This window comes from Pelobates fuscus, chromosome 6 (genome assembly GCF_036172605.1).
Source record: "Pelobates fuscus isolate aPelFus1 chromosome 6, aPelFus1.pri, whole genome shotgun sequence".
NCBI lineage: Eukaryota > Metazoa > Chordata > Amphibia > Anura > Pelobatidae > Pelobates > Pelobates fuscus.
This window is the reverse complement of record NC_086322.1, coordinates 221,140,685-221,163,014: the sequence shown is the minus strand read 5'-3', so window position 1 is coordinate 221,163,014 and position 22,330 is coordinate 221,140,685. Positions and strand designations below refer to the sequence as shown.

The following is a 22,330-nucleotide window of genomic DNA, read 5'->3' as shown; positions in this document are numbered from 1 at the left end:
TTACAGATTACGACTGTAATAACAAGCGTGCACACTGTACTGTGCTTCCAGCGTGCTGATCTTGTACGTGCTAAAAGCATGATAGTTTGTCTTTGTCATGTGGAATCTGCACTGCAGTCATTAGGCAAGGCAGGTCCTGTGGCACAGTAGGATACAATGGGACTGAAGTTGAAATTGAAGAATACAAACACAATATTAACAATAACAACCACATTATTATTTACTATAATAGTTAGCATTTTTATCACGAGTGCTTGTTGGTGCTTGTCTAACAATTGGCAAATTTAATTGACAACTTGAAAAAAAAATCACCAACCATATTTAATTATGCCATATGTCACATTAAGTGACCACGGAATGTAACATGGGTAACACATGTCTGATGAAGAACAGGCACAGCAGACGTTCTAGACCTTTTCAAACTGAGTGTTTTTAATAGATTCTTTCTACCTAAGTACCTGCCATAGTAGTTCCCTAATAGCAACATGTTCTACCAAATAGCACTCATTAAAAATAGCTAATATTACATTAAATTAAAGCAATCTCTTGGCCACTTTAAATGTACAACATGCACTATAGGAACCACACATCGAGAAACAACGTTGTAGAGTCTTTTGTGTATATAACATTCTTGTTTATATTATAATTCCTTTATAATCACGAGAGTTGCATTGCCAGTTCATCAAGAACTCTCCGAACATAACAGATGACAGCACAGAATGGCTTAATGTAAGCAAAGTATATAGACATCGCCGTCTAAACATCACTTGCAGCTAATGTCTACTGAGAAAGGAATCTGAAATGTATATCCGGAGCATTAACTCTGTAAATACAGACATACGAACATTCCTTCATTTACTCTCATGAAACTAGAAAAAATAACCACAACATAGATTCTAAAAACCTTTAAAAATGTGACTTGAAATCTATAGAACATCTATAGATATAGAAATCTATAGCCGGAAGAGATATAGGTTATGATATTTTGCCAACCCATGGCAGCATGCAATGAAATGTTTAACCACCTACTTGTACTTGTAAATGTACTTTTGGCAGTATACAGAGGGCACTACAGAGGGCACTAATGTATTGGACAGCCTCAAGGAAGACTGGCAAGTATCAAAAATGTCAAATAACTCTGCATCGTTACAGTTGCAAGTACACATAAAAAATGTACTTTATAAATTTGTCACCTGCAGCGTTAAATGACACCTGTAAATGCACAGTGATCTCTAAATTACACCGTATACTAAATACCATTGAGATTATGCAATGGTCTTTATTATAGCCTTACACCCACGTGCCACCCAGTGTTCTTAACCACACTGCTTCACCCCCATAACTGGCGCTACATTTAGCTAAACACTTCCTGGCAAACATGCCAAGATCCTAATACTATAAATAAATGAGAAATGTAAATTCTTTTATGGGGAATATATTCTATAAAAAAAATGCAACAGTTGAAAAACAGTAAAAAAAAAAAAAAAAAATTTTGTCTCCAGTGGAAAAAAAGTAAACATATTAAAATATATATATTTTAGAAAATTGCATAGTATTTTGTGAAAAGCCTCAATTTTTTTTTATTTTTTTTTTAAAATGGACCTACTAATAGAGGGGGCAAAAATGCAGATTCCCATAGTAAACTCGACAACCATAATACTTTGCCAGCCTCATGACTGTCAGTTAATCATAGGAGTTGTAGTTCTAAGTTGGTCAGCCTTTTGACTATCCTTGTGCTTAATGAAACCTGTTAGCCACATATCAGTTCCTTCTTGAAGTATAAAACACTGTATAACGTCTAAACTGCGCTCACTGAGAAGACAGACGATAAGACACACAAGCACTACAGACAAAAACGACTATTAACATGCTCACCACTGCTAATTCTTACAGTCCAGTCGATCGTTCCGGGACTCTAACTGTACAGCCTCTGTTGCTGCTTCTGTGATGAGTTAGCTGTTGTTACTTCCGATCTCTGCATCTGTTCCCTGTGTTTGCTTACTGCAGTTTCTCCCATGACTCCATCACCAAGGAATTGCATGTCAACCACCGCCTCTTTGAAGGACCGGAGGAAACAGTTTCTTTTCACCTTTTTGTTATTATTAATTTAAAGCCAGGTATCAGATGCTGTTGAATAGCAAGGTTACGGCTAAAGAAACACAATAGGAAAGCAAATTGAAAGGGAAAGGAGGTAGTGCTGGGAGGGAGGGGAGGGAATCCCTGAATTAGTAACTGCCTCGTTCTAAACACTACTCGGTGCCATGTGTAATGTTAAGCTTCAAAAAAGGAGAAGGTTGAACATTCTTGGATTTGATCATCAACACAGAGTCATGTTCATCGGTAGCAAGGATCAGTGAGCTGGGTTCAGTGGAAGCATCTCCAGAATTCTCAGTCACTTTGAAGAAATGCTATTAATGAAGAATCTTGTTCTATTCTTTTTGCATCTTAAAAAGGAATAAGATTAACTGCAAGAGGAAGTGGCTTAGAGAATTCTCAGATTTTTATTTTTTTTTGCTATGTAGACACTAGGGACGAAAAGAGCCAAGTAGTTTATGACCTGGACAGGAATTTCCTGAATCGAGTTTAACAATACCTAGTGTATACTCTGCCGCGGAATAAACCCTTTGTGTAAAGTTAGAAACAACTAACTGCAAGCAAAGCATTTATCATGCAAATCTGGAAGTTTAATTATGGCTGCATAATTTTGATTAAATGTGCAGGCTTGATTAGCTCCCCCTGTCTCTTGGGAGTCCTGAGTGATTGTCGGCAAAAAAAGCAAGAATTAATTCTCTTTCACGTTTTCTCCAAAGGCTTTTTTGCCTGGAAAGTTATAGATTTTTGGGCAAAATGATTAACCGTTCATTGTTGAAATAAAACTAGAAAATTTTAATTTTGAAATAGTCACATTGGCAAAAAAATGTGAACTAAAGGCTATTTTAGCCTAGATTGCAATCTGGTTTTTAATTTACTACAATTCATTGTTTAGTGAATAAACCCCTATATTGTAAGATGGAGAATGTCTGTGCGAGTGCATCAGTTAAAAACACAGGAAAAGTAGATTTGGTTTTTGAAACACGAATCAAACCAATATTAATTATAATATAAGCAAAAAGATCTATTAGCTTTGTTGCTGATATGCTAGCAGCCACATGGTGTTTTCAATGTGCAAAATCATTTTAGCTATTCACAAAAGACACATTTTACTTACTGTTACTTGCTGTTAGAGCCAGCGGAATCTGAAAGTAGCACGGTTATTCAGTAAAGTGAGAATGCGATGTGAATTTCAAATTTAACAACAAATAGCCGAACTGAAAGCATTGCAGGCGTTCGAGAAAGGTGAGTGTTTAACCCCCTTCCTCCAACTTCAGCCCGGCGGGATGGGGGCACCTTCAGGGCACTATAGTGCCAGGAAAACAAGTTTGTTTTCCTGGCACTATAGTGGTCCTTTAATAGAGATTCAATTTGGTTGATGGTAAATAAAGTGAGCTGAAGCGGAGTTTTATATGCTGAAAGAACCCCGGATATTTTAAAACTACAACTTTCATGATACTTTGTCATTTAAAAGCACTCTAAAGGCATGAGAGTTGTAGTTCTACAACATCTGGGGATCTAATTTAGAGAAAAGACCTCCAATTGTGACCGCAGATAATAGCAATTCAGCCCATGCAGGCTGCCCCCCCCCCCCCCCCGAATATAAGCCGAGGCCCCTAATTTTACCCAAAAAAACTGGGAAAACTTATTGACTCGAGTATAAGACTAGGGTGGGAAATGCAGCAGCTACTGGTAAATTTCTAAATACAATTAGATCCCAATAAAATTATATTACTTGAATATTTATTTACAGTGTGTGTATATAATGAATGCAGTGTGTGTGTGTGTATGAGTGCAGTGTGTGTATGAGTGCAGTGTGTGTGTATGAATGCAGTGTGAGTGTATGAGTGCAGTGTGTGTGTGTATGAGTGCAGACCCCGCGGCTCTCGCGAGACTTACACTGGGACTTGCAGAGGGAGCTGACTGGACCGGCGCGGAGGAGGAGGGAGCTGACAGGAGCTGCAGAAGAGGTAAGTAAACACTCTCTGCCAGCCCCCCTCCACTGAACTGCCAATGCCACTGGACCACCAGGGAGTGAGAGCCCCCCTCCCTGCCATGTATCAAGCAGGGAGGGGGGACGGAAAAAAATATGTGCTGAAAAACTCGTCTTATACTCGAGTATATACAGTAGTTGTTCTTCAGGATATTCCTTATACATATCCCAATAAATTTCAAATGTCTGTACTGTGTTTGTCTTTACCTCTTTCACCTGAAAGCATTTCAAGATATCTACTACCTTTTTCTTACTTTAGTATGCAGTTATTCACAGTCACCGTTTCCAGAAAGGACTATAAAGAATAACCTGGAACCACCTGGAGGGCACTTGGATTGCAAACCAGGACATTGTTCTCAAGATTTATCACTGTCTATATTTAGCATTACAGCCTGAATTAAGGAAATTATAGTCTAGATTTTAGCCTCTCTGGAAGCAACAAATCAGCTCAAATCTAGAACTAAATAATGGAATAATACAATCAAACACTCCCTGTTCCCTTAACCCTGCAATGTAAAACATTGCAGTTTTTGAAAAACTACAATGTTTACATTGCAGTGTTAAGACTGTCTTTAGTGGCTGTCTACCATCCCTATATAAACCAGCAGTGCCACCTGTCTACAGGTGCCTGACCACTAGGGGGCGTATTTTTTCAGCACTTATAATGTGGCCATTTCAGGTTAAATAGGCAGGTGGGGAGATATAAGTACTAGAAACCTTGGCCAGTGTCCTCTGTATTACAGTCAGCTTTAATAGCGGAGCAGCAGGAACAGTAAAATAGGGTGAAAAACTCAGTACTGCCCCAGCTCCTCCAGGGTCTGTTGGTGAGACTGAACAGGAAGAGGAAGGAATCACTTCCCATCTGCCCACTGACAGCCTCGCACACAGGAAATGCCTTATAGGAGGAGTGGAGGAAGCTCTGAATGATACACATTGTACAACAGCTCCTGCAGCTCTAACATCATTACTGTGACTGGTCTACAGAATATATAAGTACTGTACTTTGTAAATAACCCTTCAAACTCCAGCACTCAAAGCCTTAACCCCTTAAGGACACATGACATGTGTGACATGTCATGATTCCCTTTTATTCCAGAAGTTTGGTCCTTAAGGGGTTAAACCATTTACCTTTGGAAAGTAATAATATGTGAGCAGGATATTGCTTTGCTGCAGAGGGATTTGGATAGATTGGGTGACTGGGCACTAAAATGGCAGGTGAAATTTAACGTAGAGAAATGCAAAGTTATGCACTTTGGGGTCAAGAATACACAAGCAACTTACACCCTAAATCGTAGTGAATTAGGGATAACCACACACAAGAAGGATTTGGGAATTGTTATAGACAACAGATTAGGCAGCAATATGCAATGCCAATCTGCAGTTGCTAAGGCCAGCAAGGTTTTGTCATCTATAAATAGGGGCATAAATTCTCGGGATGAAAATATAAGTTTGCCTCTTTATAAATCGCTGGTAAGACCACACCTTGAATATGCTGTGCAATTTTGGGCACTTGTTCTAAAGAAGGATATCATGGAACTAGAGAAAGTGCAGAGACAAGCTAAAAAAATTGATAAAAAGAATGGAGCATTTTAGTTATGAAGAAAGGTTAAAAAATTTAAAATCTCCTTAGTTTTGAAAAACGGCGCCTGAGAGGGTATATGATAACATTATATAAATATATTCGGGCCAGTACAAACCATTATCTGGAAATCTATTCATAAACAGGGCTATACATAGGACACAAGGTCACACATTTAGGCTTGAAGAAAGGAAATTTCATCTAAGCCAAAGAAAATGTTTTTTTTTTTTTTTACAGTAAGAGCAATAAGGATATGGAATTCTCTGTCTGAAGGGGTGATTTTATCAGAGTCCATACAGATGTTTAAACTGCAATTGGATGAATAATTGCAAAAACATAACATATAGGAATATAGTTTCTAATTAGTGGGGTAACAGCTGCTTGATCCAATGAGACATCTGACTGCTATTTTGGGGTCAAGAAGGAATTTTTTCCAAGTTTGTTGCAAAATTGGAAGCGCTTTAGACTGGGTTTTTTGCCTTCTATTGGATCAACAGCAAAAACATAGGTGAGGAAGGCTGAACTTGATGGACGCAAGTCTCTTTTCAGCTATGTAACTATGTAACCTAATCCTCTGGTTACCCTCTAAGAAAATTAAACACCCCTTGCACCCCAATATTAATTGTAACCCATCTCCAACACTAAATGAAATAATCTTTAAACAGCCCTTATACTACAACTTTAACCAATGTTAAACTGTTAATCTTCTTACCACTAAACACCGTAAGTAATCTAACTCTGACAGTAACCCCTCTCTAACCTTAAATCCCATTTGCCCCAACCATTTCTAACATTATTTTTAACCCTTTGTGCATTTACACAGCTGCACTATCTCACAATACACAGAGATTCAAACACAATACATAACAAACAGAGCAGAAATATGAACATGCATACATTTATACATATGCAGTTGTCAAATATCAATCTTTTTTATAGATGTTTTCAAGCTTGCAATGTCCTGTTAATACATTAATTATACTTATTGTATTTGCCTTATTTGGGAAGCAGGGGGTGCCTTAAAATATTATGCATACAGTCACCTGACAGTTACATAATTTCACATCTCACATAATTTCTATTTGACTCCAAATTAGAAGACAGTATTATCTTTAATCAACCATATATCAGCAATAATGCCCATACTAACCAGTATAGCCTATTAATAGGCTTTGCAAGGATATCCTGCTTTGTTTTTTTACATGTGTCTTTATTAAATTTGATCAAAGTAACCACTGTAGGTAGACCATTCAATGCCTGTTTTTAATGCAAATACCCCTTCTGCTGCTTTATTTGAAATCTCCTTTTTCAAATCTTAATGAATGAACAGGTAATGCCCTTGCATATACTTGTATATTATTATACCCTAAGACACAGTTTATCTAATTCTTTTCCCAATTAATTTTGTAATCTATTTTGACGAACTGAGCCTCATCACATGTTCTTGAAGGGGCCTCCTGGCCAGCCTCTTACCAAAAGACTATGGGTCCTTTAAAACACTATGTGAACAGACTTGGTTTGTGGGATTTTATATTTGGTTCGGGAACCAAACAGCCGCACAAACCGGAGACCACCCTGGAGCTTGTTAAGCTTAATTGCTACTTTGTAGCAATTTCCACCGCAGTGTTCTAAGTGTTCGTCTGGGTGGCCGCAATTCCTATGGATTCCACAGGCAGCGGTGTTTGGGCATGAATCTCATGGAACTGAAAATGGACACAGAAACTCACGAACACCGCTGGACTTCCAGCATCGCCTGCGTTCGGTCCCCCAACACTTAGAAAAGCGCTGTTCGGTGGAAACGTTCCCACAAACAAGGGGATCAAGCTCCAGGGTAAGACTATTGACTATGTTTGGTAGTTTGTTCGGTACCAACCGCAAGCCCTGCTTCTCTGGAACTGTTTTGGGTATGGGACCATGCGGGCGGTCGGTCAAAGTTAAGACTTCCAGGAAATTCCTGAACCCATGAACTGATCTGAGTGATTTTTGGATATGTTGGTCACACAGATCAGGGCGATTTGTGGGGGTTTTATGTATTTTTAGAGTACTTTTGGGGTGTTTGGGAAAAAGTGTGTTTTTTTCTGTGCTTGGAGATAATTAAATTAGATTAGTATAGTTCCTGATCCAATTATCTCCCAGGCACAGGGGAGTGATTATCTGATTTTGTATGGGAGTGTCCTGGATCTGAGAGCCAATGTGATTGTGTATTTATTTCTACTGTGGTTTACTCTCATGTCCAGGGGGGGGGAGTGCCCCTTGCATGGGGACTGTCATAAAAGGCCAGTTGTGGCTACCATTAAACTGAGATTTGTTTTACCCTTCATGAAGTCTAGGCTCATGTTTGGGGGATTGGAGAGCTATATTCACTCTCTGGGGATTGCTATAATCATTATACTCCCTTGGATCACAACACTTGCTCTTATAAGAGCACCTTGCTTCGCTCTCTGGACTAGGAGAGGTCTACCCACTGGAAGCTGGATCTTGGTCTTGGGTGGGTGGAGGACAGCAAGACCTCAACCAAGCTGTGGCGGTTCGTGGGGTTTACGGGGGTTATGGTGTTCCAGTGCAGTGCTTATGGTGCTCACATGTACTAGGAAGCATTGACTGACGTGGTCCGTCACATCTATATTTTCTTCTTTTCCAGTCCCTTAATTGATTTAAAACTGTTTCTCAAAACGCTTTCATTTTTGGGTTTTACCCCATTTCTATAAATGACAATATATTTTCTAGCAAAGTCGCATCTTGATGGTTACTCCTTTCATGACAAGTTCTCTTTCTTTAATGAGGTCACTAAAATGCACACCTATGTCATACATGAGTTCTGAATTCTGTCCATCCACCCACCCATCTCTACCTACCTACTACGTTATAGCTATTTGTTGGTGAATACTCAAGAAAGCAGATCTCTTAACATATATACACATTATTTTCAGCATCCCACTGAACATCTCTTATTTATCAGCCCATTGCAATTGTTTGGAGTTAATTTAAGACTTTATTGTGCTGCATGTAATTGTCAGCCGATGTCTGACATTAGCTGTCTAAATACTGTGCTTGAAGGCACTAAATAAAGAACAGTCACACAGATTGTGCAATACGTAACAGTTTGCTGTAACATTAACTACTGGTAGCAAAAACTGTTATAGCCACTTTCCTTAACCCCTTAAGGACACATGACATGTGTGACATGTCATGATTCCCTTTTATTCCAGAAGTTTGGTCCTTAAGGGGTTAAATAGATGTAGAGCAACATAATGTGTGATAGATGCACATTACATGCTTTAAATCACAGACATTGAATCATTTGCAGCATCCCTCATTCCTTTTTATCCATTATCTGTGGTCCACACTGTCTGGGGCAGGATTCTACCTACTAAGTGCCTCTTGGCTCTTTTACTTGTACATGTGTAAGAGCTGTATTATGTCAAAACCATTTGAGTACCATATGTTTTTAACAATTTGATCATTAACTGTAAAAAATAACAGCAGTACTCATGTTTCCTATTTTAAAAGAACACTCTAAGTTCCATAACCACTACAGCATTGTATGTTGCCAAGTGTGCCCAGGCACTGGTCCCCATTGTTAGTTTTAGAACTGTTTGACTTCTTATCTGGCGTTTTCCAGGTGCAGTTCCTCAGCTTCCTCCTAACTGCCTTGTAGTCGAAGCGGGAGTGGTGCCTGGGACTCTATGCAGGCAAACTGTTCTAAAATGGTTTGACTATTTAAAATGGGGCTGTCAGGACAGTGGTGGCACTATAACCACTAGATCACACGGTAGCGGTTATGGGGCATAGAGTAGTCTTTTCACATTGAAAGAATGTGTTTGGTATAGCTGCCATCATGAACATAACATGTTCTAGAATGGGAGACGGCTTGGTACATTAAGACTCCTGTATGTACCTAGTTTCTAACTTGCACACCTACGGCGTCGTATGGACAAACAAAGACAAGAGGTGAAATCACCACTAACAAATGAAAAGTGGCTAATTTCAATTTCTTCTAGTTAGTTCCCCGATATAACACACACAGTCTGAAAAGGGAAACAATTCTCAAATAGTTCCATACCGTAGTACCAAGGGAATATATTATGAAGTGTGTTTCTATATGACTACTTATCTTTCCACAGTTATTTGCACACTGGATTTGAGTCAATAATAAAATCATCATAGTGTCGTAATCAGTCCAAGCTGTTGATGAAAAGATCTGTGAGAATGTCATGGGTCTCACCTGCAAGGACAATCTAGTATTTACGACAATCATGACATAGGTAACGGTAATGGCTACGTACATTTTAATGAGACTTGATCCCATGGCTAGAGTACTAAAAAATAAAACATTGTACTGGTATGTGTCATTTACTTACTGTACAGAATAACAGAGTGTATCTGTGGTTTATAAATGGCACTCTAGTCACCCTCCCCCCTGTAAAAAAAAAAAACTTTAGCCAAATAAATTGTTTTTTGTTGTATAGAGCATGCCATTGCAGTGTAGCTGCTAAATTCTCTGCCATTTAGGAGTTAAAACACTCTGTTTATGCAGCCCTAGTCACTACTCCCTGCATGTGATTTACACAGCCTTCCTAAACACTTCCTGCAAAGAGAGATCTAATGTTTAAACTTCTTTTATTGCGTATAAGTGTGTTTAATTTAATTCTGTTCTTTTAGTAACCTGCTAGATCCTGCAGGCACATATTGTGTGATTAAAGTTCAGTTTACAGAGCAGGAGATAACTTTAATCTTTGAAGATCTGATTGAAACATTGTTTTTTCATGCAGGCTGTGTAAGGCACTAGAGTTCAGGGCTGGCAAATATAAATTATGTGCCACTCATGCTGCACAGAATGTCATTCATTGACTGAGATAGGTCAGCTGAATGTTGACCGCAGTGGCTTCTGACTTCTGCAGCTCTGCAGAAGCTGTAATCTCGTTGTGGATCACCAAAGAGCATTGGAACATGGCTGTTACTCAGGTGAAATAGCACACCATTGCTAAACGGTAATATCCTGCTACCAGGGAACTGGGTCAGGTTACAACATTACCACTACAGCGGGCTTTAAGCTAAAGTTGTTTTGGTGCTTAAAGTATCCCTTTAACCCCTTAAGGACACATGACGTGCCTGACATGTCATGATTCCCTTTTATTCCAGAAGTTTGGTCCTTAAGGGGTTAAATATAATATAATGACACTTTAACATAGACAGTTGATTTCAGTGTTGGTCTATATTAAGGGTCAGCAACCTACAGGGAGTGCAGAATTATTAGGCAAGTTGTATTTTTGAGGATTAATTTTATTATTGAACAACAACCATGTTCTCAATGAACCCAAAAAACTCATTAATATCAAAGCTGAATATTTTTGGAAGTAGTTTTTAGTTTGTTTTTAGTTTTAGCTATTTTAGGGGGATATCTGTGTGTGCATAATTATTAGGCAACTTAACAAAAAACAAATATATACTCATTTCAATTATTTATTTTTACCAGTGAAACCAATATAACATCTCAACATTCACAAATATACATTTCTGACATTCAAAAACAAAACAAAAACAAATCAGTGACCAATATAGCCACCTTTCTTTGCAAGGACACTCAAAAGCCTGCCATCCATGGATTCTGTCAGTGTTTTGATCTGTTCACCATAAACATTGCGTGCAGCAGCAACCACAGCCTCCCAGACACTGTTCAGAGAGGTGTACTGTTTTCCCTCCTTGTAAATCTCACATTTGATGATGGACCACAGGTTCTCAATGGGGTTCAGATCAGGTGAACAAGGAGGCCATGTCATTAGATTTTCTTCTTTTATACCCTTTCTTGCCAGCCACGCTGTGGAGTACTTGGACGCGTGTGATGGAGCATTGTCCTGCATGAAAATCATGTTTTTCTTGAAGGATGCATACTTCTTCCTGTACCACTGCTTGAAGAAGGTGTCTTCCAGAAACTGGCAGTAGGACTGGGAGTTGAGCTTGACTCCATCCTCAACCCGAAAAGGCCCCACAAGCTCATCTTTGATGATACCAGCCCAAACCAGTACTCCACCTCCACCTTGCTGGCGTCTGAGTCGGACTGGAGCTCTCTGCCCTTTACCAATCCAGCCACGGGCCCATCCATCTGGCCCATCAAGACTCACTCTCATTTCATCAGTCCATAAAACCTTAGAAAAATCAGTCTTGAGATATTTCTTGGCCCAGTCTTGACGTTTCAGCTTGTGTGTCTTGTTCAGTGGTGGTCGTCTTTCAGCCTTTCTTACCTTGGCCATGTCTCTGAGTATTGCACACCTTGTGCTTTTGGGCACTCCAGTGATGTTGCAGCTCTGAAATATGGCCAAACTGGTGGCAAGTGGCATCTTGGCAGCTGCATGCTTGACTTTTCTCAGTTCATGGGCAGTTATTTTGCGCCTTGGTTTTTCCACACGCTTCTTGCGACCCTGTTGACTATTTTGAATTGTTCGATGATCACGCTTCAGAAGCTTTGCAATTTTAAGATTGCTGCATCCCTCTGCAAGATATCTCACTATTTTTGACTTTTCTGAGCCTGCCAAGTCCTTCTTTTGACCCATTTTGCCAAAAGAAAGGAAGTTGCCTAATAATTATGCACACCTGATATAGGGTGTTGATGTCATTAGACCACACCCCTTCTCATTACAGAGATGCACATCACCTAATATGCTTAATTGGTAGTAGGCTTTCGAGCCTATACAGCTTGGAGTAAGACAACATGCATAAAGAGGATGATGTGGTCAAAATACTCATTTGCCTAATAATTCTGCACTCCCTGTATGACCCACGTTGCTGCACCAGACCTGGCCAGCCACCTATGGCCCATCACCTTATGCTTTGAAATACAAGACATCTGGCCCACTGTCTGCCCCCACCACACCACAGATTCGAGTTGAGTTCTACACACAGCTTCAGGCGGCTCACAATGTAGTAATTCATGACGTCACTGCAGAGCGGGCCACGGGGAGCTGTGTGTAGAACATAGCAAGCTGCTCCATTGCATCACAAGGGCCTTGAGTGTGTGTGTGTCTATATGAATGTGTATGGCTGTCTTTAAGTATGGCTGTATGTGTGTTTGCATGGCTGCCAGTATTAGTGTGTGTAGCTTTCTGTATGGCTGTCTGCATGGCTGTGTGTATGTGTCTATATGACTGTATGTGTGTCTTTATGACTGTCTGTATGTGGCTGTATGGCTGTGTTTGTATGACTATGTTTGTATGGCTCAGTCTGTTTGGCTGTTTGTATGACTGTCTACAATGCTATGTCTGTATGGTTATGGCTGTGTCTTTGTATGTGAAATTTAATTAATAATAATACAATTTATAGATGCAACATGCAGCACATGCTGTAAGTTAATAGCTAAAAAGAATACTTAATAAAAGTGTTAACTACTGTTAAATTATAATTCAAGGACTAACAATTTCTTCCAGAGTACAGGAAAACAATACTGCAAATATGGTAAGGTACATTTAGAATAATAAATATTTATAATTCTAAAAACATAAATTTACAAAATGTTTTTAGCCACATATTCCTTATTTGTGTTTTTCTTACCTTTGTTCCATCCCTGAGCTAAAAAATTAAAAAGCATTTAGAAAAAACAACAACAAAGCAAACTATAGTGTAAAAAGGGAAGTGTTTTTTTAGCATTGAATGCAGGTGAAAGATGTCGTTAGCCAAATGCTATAAGAATAGGTTAATACATTTAAGAGGCCGGATGTTTCCCACTATGTTCAATAGCAGGAAATATGTTGTATTTTATTCCTTGCTCTATGAAGTTAAAGAAAAACATAACATTAACATTTTTGTCTACACAGGAAAATCATTAATTAATTTAAGAATTATTCATTGAGCATATAGCAACAAATAAGCATTTCTCAGGTTTATGCATCAAAATGCAATCTATATCTTAGATTGGGGTTAGAGAGAACATGCACTAATCAGCCACAACATTAAAACAATTTTTCTAATATCATGAAGGGTCCCCTCGCACTGCCACAACAGCTCTGGTGCATTCGAGGCATAGACTCCACAAGACCTTTAAATGTGTCCTATGGTATCTGGCACCAAGACATTAGCAGCAGATCCTTTAAATCCTGCAATTTGCGAGGTGGGGTCTCCACGGATCGCATATGTTATTCCAGCACATCCCCCAGATGCTCAGTTGGATTGAGATCTGGGATATTTGGAGGCCAAGGCAATAGCTTGAAATCATTATCGTGTTCCTCAAACCATTCCTGAACAATTTGCGGTGTGGAAGGGTGCATTATCCTGTTGAAAGTTGCCACTGCCAAAAGGGAACACCATTGCATGAAGGGGTCTATTTGGTCTGCAACAATCTCCTACCTTCTTCGCATAGTGCATCTTACGGTCATCTCTTCCCCAGGTAAACGATGTACAGTGGTCTAAAAGTAATGTGATTCATCAGCCCAGGCAACCTTCTTCCATTGGTTCATGGTCCAGTTCTGACACTCACGTTCCCATTGAAGATGCTTTTGGTGATGGAGAGGGGTCATCATGGGCACTCTGACCGGTCTGTGACTACGCAGCCCCATACACAGCAAACTGTGTGTTCTGACACCTTTCTATCATGGCCATCATTAAGTTTTGTCCAGCAAATGTTTGGGCAGATTACCGGGGGTTTGCCCAGTTTGGGACGTGTAATAACGTAGGTGTGTAATAATTCTTTAGAAACAGACTTGTCAATGATAAAAGAATTGTACATAGAGTATACTCGTTCAATGGGTATGGAAGAGAAGGATTTATAATAGAGGCCTGAAAGACCATCAGGACCGAGGCTTTTTCGGGGTTCTGTTGTTTTGATTTATTTTGTTATCTCTTGTGTGGACATGGGGTAAATGATAAATCATCTATGAGCAAATTCAGAATTTTGGGTAATTGTACTGTTCTGGAAATGCACAAATTTCACCCTGGGCAGGCTGGTAAGTCATGGGTTTGTCTTTTAAAATTATACAATTTGGAATAGAAAAGTGCATTTTTAGCCAGGTTAGAAAGTTTAACTCCCCGCACAGAAGAAACATATGGCATGGTGGTGCATGTTCTTTGGAAACGTAGTTTGTGGCCTAGGAATAAATGTTAAACCCATTATTACTGTATGTGCTCCCTTTATCTGTATGTGGGAACTACTCTGAAAATATCAACTCAATCAAACGCTTTAAGATATACGTACCTTGGATTAAAACTAACAACTATCAATGTTATACTTTAATTGACATATAGTATATAGTAATTTGCCTAAATTGGATTACACCAGAACTCAAAATTTCCACTCGAAACCTTGTGAGCAGAAATTCACCCTTCAGCAGTGCTGAATCTTGTTTAATTTCTGTATAGTAGCATAGGACTTCACATTTTAAGACGGATTACACTATTAATGTTTTTTTTTCTTTCGCATTTTGCCCTTTACATCTGATTTTGTTCTGCAAATGACATTTGTTGATCGGGGAACAAGCATAAGCAACTGCAGTATCACAAAGTATATCACTTTGCACTTTTTTTTGCAAATGCAATCTTTTTCAATCTTAAAGGGACACTATTAAGCTGTAGTTGTTCTGGTGAGTATAATCATTGCCTTCAGGCATTTTCATGCAAACACTGCCTTTTCAGAGAAAATGCAGTGTTTACATTGCCCCTAGGGACACCTCCAAGTGGCCACTGCTCAGATGGCTACTAAAGATGCTTCCTGGCTCAGTGCTGCACAGTAGGCGGCTCTGCCGTTCAGCGTCCCCACGCTCTGCATTTTCCTCATAGAGAGAGATGCGTTGATTCATAAGGAGGTGCTGACTGGCAGAAATGGCGTATGGCCTCGCCCCCTTGCCAATTTCAGCCAATCCAATGCTTTTCCCACTTCTGATTATGTCACCAAGGTGGCGAAGCTAGCGCCAGTGGACCTGCGCAGCGCTGGAAATAAGGTGAGTTTTACATGCTTTTAAGTGGGTTGAGGGGGGGGGGGGGTGGGCAAGCCACCTTAATGGTGTGTTTAGCACTATCGGATCAGGAATACAATGTTGTGTTCCTGACCCTATAGTGTTACTTTAATATTGTTTTTGACATTTATTTCAAGAGTTGGGAGAGGAGTCTAAAATTTAGGCCAAAACGGGTAACATTACACAATTTATCTATTTTGGCTTAAATTTTGCAAGTCGGTTCTTGATTTACCAAGTCGCTGTTTATTGTAGAAATCCCTGAGTATGTTTTTAATTAGTGCTAAGCAACAAAGCCCATGCACTATTTCCACACCTAACTATTTAAATGACATCATCACAGGTCTGTAAAAGTTCTTTTCATTGCCTAAGTAACCACACCTCTGTATTAACATATTCATTGCAGTCACCAAGAATCAGAATTTCTGCTTAGTAAATACGTCTACACGATTAACCCCTTCAATACTTTTTTCTTTCAGTTTTCTGTGTTTTAAAGGTAGCCTCAATTTTAATTCTATTTTTCACAAGTCATTTTCACTGTAGTTTATCATTTTCCCTTTAAGCAAACAAACATCAATTTTTTTGTTTTAAATTAGATATCAATATGAGTATGAATAAGATAAAAAAAAAAAAAGAAAAAGAAAAATTCACAATTTTGGTTGTAGTAATTTGTACAGATCTATAACAGCTAAATACAATTATCTCAAATAGATTTATTTAGTTTTCTTGACTTGGAAAGTAATTTATATGTTTAGAAATAAAATCCACCGGAATAAATTTCAGTGCATCTTTCAACGAAGCATAATAAGCAGCATTTGACAAACCTATGTATATTTATCATAGAAAGTAATGGGAACATTGTGGGCAGATTTGTTGATATGGAAAATGAAATGATGCAAGTGAGAGTGGCAGCACCAAAGGTAATCATTATTCTAAACATGTTTCTTTTAACTGGCATTTATTTGCTTTACTGCAGTTGTTTGAAAACAGCATCAATACGTCGAGTGCTTTCAACTATTTTCACCATAGTTTGGAAGCTGTCATGTTGCTAGGCATAGTCCATCTGTCACTGCCCCGAGTATCAGATTTATACCACCAGCTTTTAACCAAAGAGTGCTTTTATGGTGTGTCATTCAGAGTCAACAGCACCACGCAACATACTTTTATATATAAATGTCATATATTGCATATTTAGTATGTGTGTGTGTGTTTGATTAAGTGGCAGTTAGCAAAAATAAGTACCAAATGAATCCTGGGGTTATTCACAGAAATGGTTTTAAGATGCAACAATTGGAGAATATACAGTACATCTGCTATTGTCCGATACGTGCAGATCCATTTATGAATTAAAACCTGTCTCAAATAAAATGAACGCAGCATTGCGATGGCTATTGTTTACAAAAACTGAGTATGTAGGAGAGGCACTATTCAAGCTAAACACATTTTGGTACCTGTGCCGTGAGTAAAGGTGCCTGCTCTAAGGATCCAAAAGTAATTCAAAGAAATAGAGCTCTAGGTGCAATGTGTGTTTTCTTGAGCCATCCCAAATGACAGGCAGCGTTTTGACCAGATGTGTGTCTTTATTAAGCCACACACATATAGATAAAGACACACATCACAGACACACAATGTGTGTTTTCTTCAGCCATCCCAAATGACAGGCAGCGTTTTGACCAGATGTGTGTCTTTATTAAGCCACACACATATAGATAAAGACACACATCACAGACACACAATGTGTGTTTTCTTGAGCCATCCCAAATGACAGGCAGCGTTTTGACCAGATGTGTGTCTTTATTAAGCCACACACATATAGATAAAGACACACATCACAGACACACAATGTGTGTTTTCTTCAGCCATCCCAAACGACAGGCAACGTTTCGACACACGTAAAAATAAAGACTCACATCATGTTGAAACATTGCCTGTCATTTGAGATAGTTGACCCCCGAGTGCTGGAGCTCTATTTCTTTGAATGGTTATTATTTATAGTATAAGGACCCATGGGACAAAAATTCAGGGGATGTTGTGTGAGGGCGGAATAGGAGATCTAGAGTGTTGAAGGGGGAAATGGGGCTGCAGAGTGTGAGAATGGACATGGGGCTGCATGGTGTGAAAGGGGACAAAGGGCTACAGGGTGTGAGAAGGGGCATGGGACTGCATGGTGTGAGAGTGGACATGGGGCTGTAGCGTATTGAGAAGGGACATGGGGCTCCAGGGTGTGGGAAGGGGACATGGGGCTGCAGGGTGTGGGAAGGGGACATGGGGCTTCTGGGTGAGGGAGAAAGGGGCTGCAGGGTGTGAGAGGGGACATAGGGCTGCTGTGTGAGAAGGGGCAGGGGCTGCTGGGTGAGAGGGGGTTAAAATGTGGCAGCTGGTACCCGGCCACGGGGGCGGTCGGGCCCCCTGGAGTGACGGGCCCGGTCGCAGCTGCGACCCCTGCGACCCCTGCGACCGCGGTATGTACGCCGCTGGTATACAGGGTATGAGAGGGGGAGTCAGGGGATGCAGGGTATAATAGGGGGCGATAGGGGATGCTGGGTATGAGAGGGGACATGGGGCTGCAAGCTGAGAGGTGAAGACAGGGTTGCTGGGTGGAGGGACAGGGGATGCAGTGTATGAGAGGGGGAGAGGAGTGCTGGGTGGGGGGTACAGGGGATGCATCCATTTGCCTGGTTTGCCTGATAGCCAGTCCAGGCCTGCATCCATCCATCTATCTATCGATCCATCCATCTGTCTATCTGTCAACACAGATTATATTAATAAAATAATTCAGTCACAGTGTCATAGGCCTCCCATCTGACTGATACTATACACATTTCTTTAATACACAGCAGAAATATAAGGTAGTATTCTGCACATTTGTTTCATGTGACTTGAGAGGTAGCTGAAATCCCACTGATTTATATAGAATGTGATACCATTTCGTCCAGCGCATTATTCTTTCCATGCATCCAATGACTTAAAATAATTCTTAAACCTTTGGTCCCGTTTCCATATAGCCCAAGAGGAAATGAAGCTGAGGGAAATTGAACTTCTCCTCAAATCAAGCTTCTCAATTTCTTTTTGCTCTGCCTTCAAAAGTAATAAAATGGGATATAAATATTCAACACACTGCCTGAGGATTCAGTAAAAAGAGAGAGCTAAAGTGCAGAGGGACAAAAATGGGCATCGAGGAAAAAGAAAAACCACACCAGCGGTAAGATCTGGTGCTACAAATTACATTTCCAAATCAGAAATGTATTTTAAGTCCTAATAATTCTATTTTATTACATGGATCAGTGATCTCCAGGTGAAATTTGTTAAAACAGTTGCATCGTGTGACTTTGAGTTAACACGACTAAAATTTGTCATTGTGATAAGGTATTTTTCAAACCACTGAGGATTTAGCAAAATACACTTAAAAAAAGTATTACCGTATATACTCGAGTATAAGTCGAGTTTTTCAGCACATTTTTTCTGCTGAAAAACCCCAACTCAACTTATACTCGAGTCAATGTCTGTATTATGGCAATATACATTGCCATAATACAGACAGGGGGCTGTGTAGGAGGGGGTCTGGCAGGAAGCTCTTACTTACCTCTCCTGCAGCTCCTGTCAGCTCCCTCCTCCTCCGCGCCGGTCAGCTCCCAGTGTAAGTCTCGCGAGAGCTGCGGGGTCAGAGCGCGGCCGCGAGACTTACACTGGGACTTGCAGAGGGAGCTGACCGGACCGGCGCGGAGGAGAAGGGAGCTGACAGGAGCAGCAGGAGAGGTAAGTCAACGCTCTCTGCCAGCCCCCTCCACTGAACTGCCAATGCCACTGGACCACCACGGAGTGAGAGCCCCCCTCCCTGCCATATATCAAGCAGGGAGGGGGGGAGAGGACGAAAAAAAAAAATATATAAATAATAATAAAATAAAATAATAACAAAATAAAAAATAATAAAATAAAAAATAATATAACAAAAAAAATTATTAAAATAATAATTAAAAAAATAATTATAAAAATGCCCACCCCCCACTAAGGCTCTGCAACACATACACAAACACACACTGCATTCACACACACTCACACTGCATTCATACACACACACTGCATTATATACATACACACTGCATTCATACAGACTGCACTCATACACACAATGCACTCATACACACACACTGCATTCATACACACACACTGCATTCATACACACACACACTGCATTCATACACACACACTGCACTCATACACACACAATGCATTCATACACACACTGCACTCATACACACACACTGCACTCATACACACACACACACACACTGCATTCATACACATACACTGCACTCATACACACACTGCACTCATATACACACACACTGCACTCATATACACACACACTGCACTCATATACACACTGCACTCATATACACACTGCACTCATATACACCCACTGCACTCATATACACACACTGCACTCATATACACACACTGCACTCATACACACACTGCACTCATATACACAAACTGCACTTATACACACACTGCACTCATATACACACTGCACTCATATACACACACTGCACTCATATAAACACACTGCACTCATACACACACACTGCATTCATACACACACTGCACTCATACACACACTGCATTCATACACACACACTGCATTCATACACACACACTGCACTCACACACACACTGCACTCATATACACACTGCATTCATACACACACACACACACACTGCACTCATACACACACACACTGCACTCATACATACACACACTGAATTCATACATACACACACTGCATTCATTATATACACACACTGTAAATAAATATTCAATTAATATAATTTTGGGGGGATCTAATTTTATTTAGAAATTTACCAGTAGCTGCTGCATTTCCCACCCTAGTCTTATACTCGAGTCAATAAGTTTTCCCAGTTCTTTGGGGTAAAATTAGGGGCCTCTGCTTATATTCAGGTCGGCTTATACCCGAGTATATACGGTATATTTGATAATACGGAAGATTCATTATATATACATAGATAGTCTCTCTATCCTAATCATTTATTGTGACAGAGGGAGTACATATGAAGAATAGTGTCAAATTAATTAATATAATTAAAGAGTACCCTTGTATGTATCCATGGCACAAAATGACAGTGAACAGAATCTTGTGTTTCAACCAGCATCAAAATGTGTCAAATAAAATGTGATGAAAAGTCCCTGAACTAAGGATAGTGAATGTCTTGTGCTTTATTAAACTCCAGATCTGAAAAAAAGGAATATCATTACTTAAAGAGGACCTGTCACAAAATATTGTTTAATAAGGATCAGATTTTTTTTCTTAAACCTGTATATTTATTGTGTCACTGTTTAGTAGATATATCCCCAATGAAAACATACATGCATTTATGAAATGTGTTTTTTTCACAAGGGTTTATATCTGAAAACAGCTTGTAAAACATCCAGTTCTCTTGTCTGCTACCCTTCTTATCCCGCACAGACTTCCCCAGCTGTCTAATCACAGAATTCTCAAAGCAGCTCAATGAGAAGTCTTTGCAAGGCAGGGGCTCTGGGCAATTGCTGCCTCTTGAGTTTAGCTCCACTGAGCAAATTAAACCAGGCAATAACATGACCAGTTGCCTGCTTGAAAGCCAGAGGGGTGTAACCAGTTAAATTCATAAAAGTGTCAATTTCTATTGAAATCTGCACTTTTTGCAAAATAAAAAAAAAGAGGACATACTCTTCACACAAAAAGCTTTTTAGCAAGCTGAAGTCAGGGCTGTATCTACCTCAAGGCAAACAAGGCATTTGCCTAGAGCGATACTTTCAGAGGGGCGCCAAATAATGCCAACCCAAGGTCCCAGGCAAATGCCTTGTTTGCCTCGTTTCCTGGGGTTGTCAACCTTGGGGCCCCCCCGTGGTTTTAAACTACTAATATTCTAGCCGGGTGGCATGGAGGCGATGTCCTCTGCTCTTCTTGCTCTCTCAAGCACCCTTCTAGGATGCTGGTAGCTGGAATATGATGTCGCCCCGGCATCACTAAGCAGTGCGCGAGGTTGCTGAGCAAGAAGAGTTTGGTTCCCTCGCTGCCTTCATTAAGCGCCAGCAGCACCAGCAGAGACAGCCAGCCCAGCCAGCAGCCCCAGCAGAGCTAGCCCAGCCAGCAAGAGCCAGCAGACCCAGCAAGGAGCCCGCCCGGCCAGCCCAGCCAGCCCAGCAGCTGTCAGGGACCACTCCAAAGGTAGAGAGGCTGGGTGGATTTAAATTTTAAAAAATATTAATAATTGGTGAGTGTATGAGAAAATGTGTGTGTGTATGTGTATGTGTGTGTGTCTGTCAGTGTGTGTGTGTGTGTGTGTCTGTCAGTGAGTGTGTGTTTGTGTCTGTCAGTGAGTGTGCGTCTGTCATTGTGAGTGTGTGTGTCTGTCAGTAAGTGTGTGTGTGTGTATGTCTGTGAGTGAATTTGTGTAGCTGTTAGTGTGTGTGTGTAGCTGTCAGTGTGTGTCTGTGAGTGAGTGAAAGTGTGTGTGTCTGTTAGTGTGTGTCAAATCAGTGAGGATGGGTATGTCTGTGAGTGTGTGTCTGTTATTTTATGTGTATCTTAGAGTGAGTGTATGTCAGTGAGTAGGTGTGTCTGTCAGTGAAAGTGTGTGTTGGTTAAACAGTGTGTGTGCCAATGACTGTGTATCTGTCAGTGAGTGTATGTTAGTGCATGTATCAATGAGGGTCTGTGTATGTCAGTCAAA

General features: G+C 40.2%; 1 protein-coding gene across 5 annotated transcripts in view; it reads right to left on the bottom strand.

Annotated features, from left to right (window-relative positions):
* The window catches only part of ARHGAP24 (Rho GTPase activating protein 24), an 829,616-nt gene that overhangs the window by 155,167 nt on the left and 652,119 nt on the right, over positions 1-22,330 (bottom strand). Inside the window, exon 1 of one of the 5 annotated variants that reach the window (XM_063458765.1) lies at positions 1,876-2,385. The exons of 3 other annotated variants lie outside the window; for them this stretch is intronic. The gene's annotated coding sequence lies outside the window, so the exon portion shown is untranslated. Of the gene's footprint in view, positions 1-1,875; positions 2,386-22,330 lie in introns of those variants that run through there. One more of the 5 variants, XM_063458767.1, reaches the window with a different exon arrangement.